Below are 11,845 nucleotides of genomic sequence, written 5' to 3' on the forward strand. Positions count from 1 at the left end.
TGCTCATCCGCATTCATTAACAGTCCCATACCACATGAAGGGAGACGGTCACAGCTACAAAAAGAGAAAAAGATGTGGAACGAGTGTGTGTACGGGAGATAGACGTCCAAAAAAGTATAGAAAAATTTAGCAGGACTGAGAATTTATTTGTCTCTTTCTGGCTTTCTTTTTCTTTTCCGCTCACACGCCTTGTTCGCTCCTCCGTGGATTGAATCACACTTCTGAGTACAAAAACTGGATCCATACCAGTCAAATGTGACATATTGTGTGATTTGATTCTCTGACTCCTGTCTGTCATTACTGAGGAAGGAGAGGTGGGGCTAGAATGTGGTCATGATGTAGAGGCGGCCGTGGATCCTAACTTCTGTCTGGATGAAAGATCAGAGAGCCTCCATCTTTCAGGATCGCGCTTCAGTGACGATAGGAAGGAAGTCTGCACGGGAAGTTCACACAGTGGTCCGTTTCCCAGGAGTCACTTGGTTCTTAGACCGACTGTAGCGAAGGCCTGACACATCGGGCTGATGTACTACTGCTAATTCCTAAGTGTACAAATATTCAGTGAGGCCCACTAAAGCAGCAGTAGTATCTGCTTTTAAATGCTTGTCAACATATGCATCTTCAGTTCAAGTTAATTTGCTGTTTTTTTTATTAATTGGCCAATTTAATTCCATCACAAAACTCTTCGCTTGCTTTCTTTTTTGGGGCTTAAAGTTCCCGATTTAGAAATTCTTAACGCCTCCCTCTTGAACTTACAATAGCCAATGTTTTACAGCCACTTTAAGGTGCAACTTCTCTAAATCTCTTCTCAAATGACACCCTCTGGATTCCTATTTTAGGGAAGAAATGTGTTTTCATTTTTTAGGACTTTCAGCTCACACTGATCTGCCCCTCACTGTGAAAGCATTCTTATAGTTAAAACAAAATATATATATAAAATGATTTGATTTCATTCATTTATATTCTCTCATTGGGTCCCACTGTCCATGGCTGACATTAGTTTGAAGGATAACTATGCACCATCTCTATAGAGTTCCTTTGACATACAGAGAAACTAGATGAATAGGAATGTGGATTATGCCGCTGCAAATCTTCACCAAGTGTATTCACTCAGTTCCCAAATCACACCTTGAGAGTAAAGCTACTTGTTGGGGGATTTTCTCAATTTCTTGCTTCATGGGACAGGTGTATTTACTTACATAATTGTATTCCTCATCCAATTTATAATGCGATTAAATATTAATACAATTCTGAGTTTGAAGAGAGGCAAATCTGTGAAAATTATTTAGACAGCAATATTGTGAAATTGTTCTTCTTGCTTTGCAACTTTTTCAATCAGCCATAAATGGAACAGAAGCATTGAAAGAGAAAATATTCAAATGTTATTTCAACAAATAAAGCACTCGTTGAGTGGAAGAACAAAAAAACAGGTGCAGGTATTTTTCTCTGCGGTTGATCTCGTTTCATCTCTGCTGAGCTTTGTTTAGTTAGGAGAGGAGCTCTCTGGAAGCATTGAGCTTCAAGTTCCCAATATCCACACATGTGCGCCACCGAGTCAGACAATAGAGCCAAACCCAAGTCATAGCCAAATCGTAATTACCTCTGCACCCTGCAGAAGCAGACCAATTGACTCCTCTAGATGGATGACAACAGGTAAAGGGCAGTGATTAGCCGCAGGCCTCAGAAGCTTTGTTTGGTGAAGAGGGAAAGAACATTCTCTATATAGGGCAGAAGATATGCTTCACTTATTACGCTCTTATTATTCTGTGGACCTATTATGGGCACAATTCTGCTAAGTACTGGAAACTTTGCTTTTCACGGTTGGCTGGTAGTGCACATACACACACACACACACACACACACACACACACACACACACACACACACACACAGTCTTGTACATCTAGACATCAAGTTGTGTGGGTTGTCTGTGCAGTCGTAGCATCCTGACCAATTACACAATGATTTGTTGTTGATTGTGAATACCTATAATTGATTAATCCTGAATTACTTACCATAATATTTTGTTTTCTGTTATCATACTTTGTCATTAGTAAGTCAAGTAGTCATTCACAATTAATGAGCGTTGGACAGCAATTGTTTTTTGTTGATGGAGAAGAGAAGATTAAGGATATTTTGTGTGCACACAGTGACATGATAAACAACCAGTGACTGATGTTGTTCTGCAGTCTTTTCCTCAGTAAGTGCAAACAAAATGACTATTGGATTCAGGTAAAAAAAATGTCTAAAAAAGGTAAAAGCTGGGAATTCTTTCTGAATTATTCTGGCAGGCAATATTAAATATACACTTTTTACACATTAATTTAGTCAAACTGACCTTTTAAATGTAGTGTTATAAAAACAAACACTTCAATATACTGCTAGTGAGAGATGGCAGTCTAATTACAACCACCTAGTCGTGGACAAATGATCCACGCCCATGTAGTGAAATAATACCTAAAGTCATTTATTTGGGGAATATTGATGATATGTTCATTAAAACGTTAGTAGTTAATTGTTTGGATCCGATGTGTTATTGAAAACAAAACAGTAATTAATCTAAATAGTTAGAGTTCTGTTTTACAGGGGACACCGTTACAATCTATTATAAGCTTTATTTTCAGGGATTCAAGCATTACTTACTTTAATCCATAATAAACAGCATTTTTATAATAGCAATTGATCAAATGACTAAAGTGGTGACAAACCCACACATAACAACATTAAGTTACATAAAGTTAAGAGCTGAGTCAGAGTGAATATACAAATACAAATTAATGGTAATATTGCTGCATAACTACAGCTTGTTTCCTGGGCCCCTAAATTACATTACATTACATTACATGTCATTTAGCTGACGCTTTTATCCAAAGCGACTAACAATAAGTGCATTAAACCATGAGTCCAAACTCAGAACAACAAGAATCGAGAAAGTACAATTTCTTCAATAAAGTTAAACTACAAAGTGCTATGAGTAAGAGCCATTTAAGGACATGGTCTAACCGTATACCCCAGCCCGTTCACTTCGCTCGACTTCTGCCAATCGGCTCGTATCTCCTTCACTTCGAGCTAAACACTCAACAAAATCACGACTGTTTGCTGTGCTGGCCCCTCATTGGTGGAACGAGCTCCCCATTGACATCAGGACAGCAGAAAGTCTCTACATCTTCCGTCGCAAACTAAAAACACATCTTTTTCGACTATACCTTGAATAAGGGAAGGTAGAGCCGTAGTAGCACTTTAGTAGCACTTAAATGTCCCTTACCGATAGCACTTTGTAGTTTAACTTTATTGAAGACATTGTACTTTCTCGATTCTTGTTGTTCGGATTTTGGACTCATGGTTTAATGCACTTATTGTAAGATGCTTTGGATAAAAGCGTCAGCTAAATGACATGTAATGTAATGTAATGTAAAAGTGCTACTAAAGTGCTACTACGGAGCTACCTTCCCTATTCAACGTATAGTCGAAAAAGATTTGTTTTTAGTTTGCAACGGAAGGTGTAGAGACTTTCTGCTGTCCTGATGTTAGTGGGGAGCTCATTACACCAATGAGGGGCCAGGAGAGCAAACAGTCGTGACTTTGTTGAGTGATTAGCTCGAAGTGACGGAGCTACAAGCCGATTGGCCGAAGCCGAGCAAAGTGAACGAGCTGGGGTATACGGTTGGCCAAACAAATAGTTATTGCAGCTTTAAACAACCAGAACTGCTATTACTGAAATGTTAGACTGAAAGTGTCACTGTTACTTTTTAACTGCTAAGACTAATAATGTTCATGTTTCATGTAAATTAATTCACGCTTAATTAAGTCTTTAGACTTCTGTTTAAATTAGCCTTTCAAACTAATACATTTAATCGAAACCGAGTCCATAGTGTCACATTACAAATGCAAATAGTAATTCCTAATAATTCAACTTGTACATGTCACATTGAAGAACGATCACATATTTAAAGAAAGAAATTAAAGAAAAGAAAGAAATGTACACTTTTATTGATCCCCGTGGGGAAATTCTTCTCTGCATTTGACCCATCCTTAGTTATTAGGAGCAATGGGCTGCAGTGAAGCGCCCGGGGAGTAACTGGGGGTTAAGTGTCTTGCTCAAGGACACTTCAAGATGCAACTATGGGGAGATTATCTAATGGCTGTAAAAAATGAGATGAAAGGAAATTAAATCCAATTGTCACCAAGTTTAAAAACCACATACAGTGAATGGAAAAAAACCCCGCTATGATGTGAAAGATTTGGTCGGAGTGATCTTATTGAAGCATCACGCAACGCTTCACAGCTGACACAACGTGTGAAAGCGAACGCTGAGCTACTGAAGTGAGCGCCGATTAAATGATCCGTGAAAACGTCTTCTGCTGTGATGTCACCAGTGCACCTGTTGGGCTGTGACAACAGGAGCGAACAGCAGCTTCCAAACTGTGATCTCACACCTCACATACATGCAATGCAGTAATAACTCTATGATGAGATCTAACATGATAATACACACAATGTAGTGAATGTGAGCAATCTGTTACCAATCTGTTGTCTTTCATTTTGAACAAAAGCCTCCATCGTGAGATAAGACAGGCAGAGAGTGTACACAAATGATCTTACAGCATGCGTTAATTGGATTATGACATGCAGCTATCACGAGCTGTAATCTTAATACCCTGCAGAGGACACATCTGGATCTCCAGTGATAAAAGTAAATAACTGTTTGCTAAATGACGCCTATAATTTTCTGGAAACAAAAGTTAGAATAGTACAAGGTGAGCAGCGCACAGGACATTAAGCCCTCCATCTGCACAGCTCCCGTGAAGGAGCTCCATGGGAAGAGGAACTGGTTCCCAAGCAACTATTGCTGATTTGCTTGAGAGGTCCTATAGAAAACTGGACTATTACAAGAATTAACCCCTCGCCATCTCAAAAAGAGCCTTTCTTTATTGTACAGTAAGTATACAGTATATTAAGTAAATTGGCAGATATACAGTGTTTTGAATGAAGCCGGCTGTTAAATCTATTATTAATTTAATTCTCCCTGCTGCACTGCAGGGTGTGCATCTCAAATTACCTCCTCTTTAGCCGGCCAGAGAACAAGGCAAATACTGCAGGAAATGTACAGCTTTCAAATTAAGAAGTCAGTAGAAAGAAATAGGATGGATGTTATTGTTGAAGTGACAAGCCCTTTTAATGGGTTAAAGTAAAGTTGAATGTTGAATTCGGTCTCTTGAGGTAGAGTGACGTAAGCGAGACGAGGCAGAACAGTAAACAACAGTGGCCAGGATGGATTAACAATGTTGGCTCTGTTGATGAAGCGGTGTCTTCTGCTTCTGCAGAATTCAAGGGTAAACACGAGGGGGACAAACAACTAAAGTTAGAGCATACCTAATTTGACCTTTCATCTGATCTATCCACTCCCTCAGCACAGAGAGGGCGACGGTCCAAGATAGATATTATGTACAGTGTTCAAAGAAGTATTCAGATCCTTTACTTTAGGAATTAAGTCCCTTTTATGATTCAAGGAGACATATTTATTACACTATGTTGATCCTTGTCTACTTTTATAGATTTTATTTCAAAATAACCCAGTAATTCTGTCCGGTGGAGCCCTGGTACAATCTGTGCCCCAAAATAATGAAGCATTATTGGACACAATGTGTTCATGTGGTCCACCAACAGCCCACGGTCTCACTGTCATGGTGCTATGGCTGGGGGGCCAAACTACTTTTTTTAATGGGCTCTGGTGAATTATTTTTCAATAAAGTAGCTTAAAGCACAATGTTATACAGTATATAAATTGCTATATAACATACAGTATATGTACATTCCATGTTCCTATTTAATCACTAGATACAGTAGATCACTAGATTACTAAATTAGGTGAATTTGTCTCGGCAGAGAAACCAATATTTGACCATCCCTGCCAGTTTTGTTTATTACATCTTTATTACATCTTAACATTATCTTAACATCTAACCTTTGCAACTTAAAAAAATTAAAACATGGACACGCAATAAAAACAAGAAGGAAGTCCAAATAAAAAGGAATCCGCAGCACTGTATTATTGAAGGTGAAAAATATTGAAATAATTTTAATTTAATTTAAGCGCAGCAGATACCCTTTGTGTTATGAGGGTACAACAATAAACACCTGTAATGTTAAACGTTATTTTGGTAGAAAATTATTTTTTATGGGGTTTTCCGAATAATAAAAACATATTTTCTTGCCATGTAACTGGTTGAAAACCACACATCTACTAGTGTCTGGCCCGTGACTATCTGATTGTTCTGTATGTGGCCCACAATCAAAAAAGTTTGGCTAACCATGACCATGTTTGTTTCCTGTTTTATTTTGAAAGTCTCTCTCCTCATGTGCCCTTGTCTTTGTCCTGCATGTTTTCTGCCCCACCTGCATTTCATTAGTTAATTAGTCCCTTGTTAGTCTGTGTTCTTTCAGTGTCAGTGTCTGTTTTTCTCTTGAGTTCCTCGTGCCGGTTTGTTCTTCCTAGTTTTTGTATTGATCCTTTGTTCTTGGATTTGCCTCGGCCTGCTGCATCCATTTTGTTGCCTGTATTTTTGGTTCCAGCTCGGCTACAATAAAGCTCGCCTTTTGTTCTATTCAACCTGCCTCGTGTCCTGCATTTAGATCCTCTTTCGAACTGGGAAATATTAAAATTCACACTATTTGGTAGCAGTATATCGTGCCAAAAAAATGTTGTAATGCGCTCACAAAGGGACATTATTTAACTGTTATAGTGGGTCGAGGTGAAGCTAATTTTCCTACCTTGTATAATCTTGTGAAATTATAAATATATATGTCAACTGTTTTGATTTTATAACAAGAGGCCAGCTTATGAAGTTATGCAGAACCAAATGATCAATGAAGAACTTTTAAAATGCAACTTCATATGACATACTATACAAATTGAGTTTACGTAGCTTTTTTTAAGGTTTCGCCTCAGAAATGAGAGCGCTGCTCTTTTGTACTTTGGATTCTGTGCTGTATGAATGTGCCTTTGGCAGAAAACTCGGGTCTTTCCTGTGACATCTGGTAAAAGATTCCTGACTACTGAAAGCATCTGCAGAAACTTGTCCAGCAAAGGGCTTCCAAAGCAGGCAGAGCTCTGTGGGTGTCAGATTCTATCCATATCCATATCAATTCGACAGATATAGCACACCTTCCCTATGTAGTCTGAGACTGTTAATCTATGTCTTCATTCTTTTGATTAAAAGAAGGTAACCATTTTTTTTTAAATGGCAAAAGCATTGTTAAAGTTGTGGAGATAATTAGTTTAATGGAGGCCATGCTTCTTTTAAAACCTGTAAAAATATACGAGACAAATAAGCCACAAACCTTCATTATCCTTGGGCTTATAAGCAGTGGGTCAAAATAGAGCTATTCATCACGTATTAATTATCATGATTTGCCTCTATAGACAAGATATTTTTTTAGACCATGGACTGTATAAATGGACCTTTTACTTTCTGAAAACCTTAATTATAAGAAGGTCTCTAAATTATTTTAATGTAGTCATTTTTTTCCTTCCTTTTCATCAGAAGAAACCACAGACAGCACACAACTGTATTTTAATTTGCCGGAGGGGAATAATTCACCTCATCAATTTAAATCACGCACACAGTTTAAATTCAATATTTGCACTTCTTGTATCTATGTTCAGCTTTTCCCAAAATCAGGGAATTCACTGAAGAGTGACACTAGTAAAAGACGAAATCTCATCTAATGCGTTCCATCGCCAATAATGATGTTTTCTTCATTTTAACCTGTAGTTTTAAAACTCAGGAATAATTAGGCCAAAAAGTTTGATATAAACAGAGTACTTATTCACTTACTTAATTAATCATGGCATTTTGTCAGATCTTGCATTAGACTATCAAAGTATTACCTGAACTTTTAATGGATATTGGTTATGAATATTTGATCAAAATGACCTTCGTAGAGCTATTACAGGAAGGTAATAAAGTGTCTGGAATGGCAGCAGAGCAGTAAGAGTAGAATTTTGTGATGAAACTGCAACAGAAGAGTTTTTCTCCAATATCTTATCTGATGCAACACTGAAGTCAAAAGAACAAGCAAGAAAATGTTGCTCACGCTGACATAAACACATCGTTGTAAAAGAAAAGTTGAAATGATCATTGTCTGCTGCGTGTTCAATGAAAGCCAGACTTAAAGCTTGTGGATCAGTGTATTTATTATTAATCATTATTGAATCAAATCTGTAGACTCAAGTGACAATTTCACACTGAGAAAATAAACTCAGAAGCATAATTTTATAGTGTGGTTGTGAGCGGATTCAGGTACATTTATTTAATGATATGACATGTATTAACGGTTTATACCTCCATAAATAATTAAACACATTTTGAAAGCTAATAAAGATATGTTGAGCCTCATTCTTGAAATCAGAAATTCTGAACTCAAAGTCCACTTATTAGATTCCTTCCAGAGCTTTCAGCGACATCACGAAGAGTGAGAGAGTGTTATATAAATAAATACTACAATAAATGTAATTACTTCGGTCAAGTCAATACATTTTACACAATAAGAACAGTTCCTTCATTATTAGAGTTGTTGTCATTGACAAATACAATAATATATCAACAAAAACGTACAAATATAATTTATTATACTATCAATTACATTTCAGTGTTTTATAAGATATTTTAGAGCTGAAACAATTCAGCCAATAAATGGAAAGTCAATCAACCAAAAACTAATCTGCAACTAATTTGATAGTTGATTTTTCTTTTTTTTCTGTGAGAATTTTTTTGTAACTTTAATACTTTCTAATATATTTTAAGACTTCACCTTCTTCTTATGGAAAATGGGATTGGTGTTTATATTTCTTATTTTAATAGAAAAAATCAGCAGTTTGTATGATAAACCATTTAAGATTTTTTATCATAAATGCTAAATAATTGGATTAAAATAAAACATTACCCAATAACCTAGATGACACAAAATAAAGGTTTTGATTATAAGTAAATCAAACCTTTAGCTGCATTACGCTGACTTTTTGTCTTGAGGCAGGAAGTGAACTGGCTGGCCCTCCTCCTCCTCAGTTGGTAAAGGTTGAAGAAGTTGATGAAGGCTGCGGCATCTTGCATCCACGAAGCGAGAAAACACAAACGCTGATGTTCAGTATGTTTTTGAACCTGATGCTGAATGTGGAGCTCTGATGTGATTTGTTTCTTCCTGCTCTCCCTCATTGTAGTCGCTTTGACTTCCCTGAAAGCCAGCTGATTGTTTGCTCGGCTTGCAGCTGATTGTACAGACCGATAAACATCGCAGAGATCATTGAAAAGCCTATTTCAGGATAAGGCGTTTATGCTTGTTAATTTTTTTACAAGACAGAGTGGGTATACGGAATAAGAAACGGATACCGATTTATCCGTGTATTTAATCAAATATAAACTAAACTGAATGAACTATATTCCATGCAAAGTAATTTTCTTTATAACACTTCCTCATTGAATCACTTAATGTAGAATATAATCAACTCATATGTATTCTCTATTTTAAATGTGCTCATTCAGACATAATAGGGATATATAGTTGTTGTTTAATTACTTTGTGATATAATTTGACCATAATTAGCACGAGTCAAGCGATATTTACTGGGGCTCTAATTTCTTTTCACCATTTTCAGAGATCTTTTTTCTTCACTCTGTAAGGCAAACAGAGTGGTTTGTCCACAAGAGACATCACAACCGAAGGAAGCCAATTAAACCTCAACCTGTTTTCTGTTTTCTTACTGTTATCTTGTCAATACTCAACAGCTGTCTTATAACAGACCGTCAATGGAGCAACATACAAGTCAAGGTAAAACACAGATAATCTTGGAAAGTTTCCTGTATAGAAAGCTTGAACCAAGACGACGCAAATCTGTTTTTAACTTTTTTTTTAGGCTAGCGAGGTTTTCATGGTTTTATACCATCAGCCAGCTACTTCACTTCCATCCATAACCTTGTCAGAAACTTTGGATTGAGATTGACTCATCTAGTGACTCCCAATCCACAGTACATCTAAAACACTCTCATGAGACAGAGTTTTATACCTCTATGCTTACCCTCCTCGTTTGAGTTATTTCCTCTGTGAGCACAAGTGAGCTCACATCATGCTGGACATCACTGAAGGCAGAAATTCTTACGAGGATGAAACAGACACAAACCAAAGAGTCTTGAAGGTGTTTTTTTCGATTTGACATATTTGTTTTAAAATTTCTCGCCATGTGTGAGACAAGAGACCAGAACATCTTTACCATTTAATGACGTGTTCGCTGGCTGAGATTTCTGCTGAAAATCAGAGTTGGTTTCGGTGTAAGATTTGATGACATCTAGCGGTGAATTACAGATTGCAACCAGTTGAAAATGATCCTGTGTGCCCCACGAGTAGGAGAACTAAACGCCAAATGCAAACACGCACGCACCTAGCTAGAGCTAGATGTAGAGAAGTGTAAGCTATTTGGATATGGCAGACCCAGTGTGTGTGCAGTGGGAAGTGAGTGCTGGAGCAAAGGTAGTGTGTAAGCGAACAAGTTGGTTGGGGGGCAGAAGATAGTTAGTTTAGCGGGGAGGACTTCAAGTGAAACATGCTGCGGCTCCTCAAGAACAACTAAGGTTTTTCATTCTTTGTTTTCTGATCATGGAGACCAAAACAAAGGTGCCCCCCTCTGTGTTTTCTGACCATGTTCAGGAAGCCAAAGTGGGTTGGTTTGTCCGTTCTGGGCTACTGTAGAAACATGTCACCCGGCTCTGGAAAGAGTATTTCTTAAGCAAGACACTTAACCCTGAATTGTTCCCTGTAGCTGTTCTACAGTGTATCAATGTAAGTCGCTTTGGATAAAAGCGTTAGCTAAAATGACATGTAATATTTAGATATAAACGGCTCATTATAAAGGTAACTAAATCCCAATTCAGCTAAAGAAAGCATACTTATTGATATTCTATTTCTCTTCTGCCAATATATCCCCTAAATGTTACACGCGGTTACTTTCGTGAAATAGAAACAAGTGTGTAAAATAATCTACAATGCGAGCAGATAAACTTGATTAAGCATTTCAACAGGCTGGCGATTTACATGCCAAAATTGAATTCTAAGTTTATACCCGAAGATGCGTTTTACTCTGAAGAAACAAACACATTTGATTTTGAGTCATGGGTTAATGTAGGCCAATAAAGTAATGGTGAAAATTAATAATGAAGTATTGAGAAGTGAACACATATTCATATTCCAAGAGGCTCCGTCAGTAGCTGCTTTACTCCTCGCTCAATGTTTACTCTGGAGGTCCAGCTGGAACGGATAACACTGCAGTAATTGATTAGATCCACAGAGGTGGATCGAGCATCGAGCTGTCCACATTTCTGACTGATCTCCTTGCTGTAGCACTTCTCCCTCCTCCCTCTGTCTCTCGGCTTCACACAGGCTGCCCTAATGTGTGACCATTGTCTAGAGGCCACTGTGAATGTCCGAGTCATGTGGAGGTAGCTCGTCATGCGGAGCGCTGCAGCTTCAGGGAGTAATCACAAACCTCCAGCTTCCCCCATCAACAGTCTTTGCTGCCCTTAGGCCAACAAACCAGATTTTTCATGTCAGCTGGCATACACCTTTAACTCATAAGTAGCTGTTTGACTTTCACAAGTCTCACATCATCCGAACATACACACTCCCAGGCAAGGTTGCCATATCCTTGGTCCATAATCATATGCCAGTTAAGTGTCCACTTGCGCATGCAGATGGGCTGGGCTCCTTAAAACCCAGGTAACAGGTCGAACCTATCTGCACAGACTATTTATCATTCCCTAAGGGGGAGCCCTCACATCGTGATAATGATTTCAAATAT

Source organism: Cyclopterus lumpus, chromosome 10, assembly GCF_009769545.1.
Source record: "Cyclopterus lumpus isolate fCycLum1 chromosome 10, fCycLum1.pri, whole genome shotgun sequence".
Lineage (NCBI taxonomy): Eukaryota > Metazoa > Chordata > Actinopteri > Perciformes > Cyclopteridae > Cyclopterus > Cyclopterus lumpus.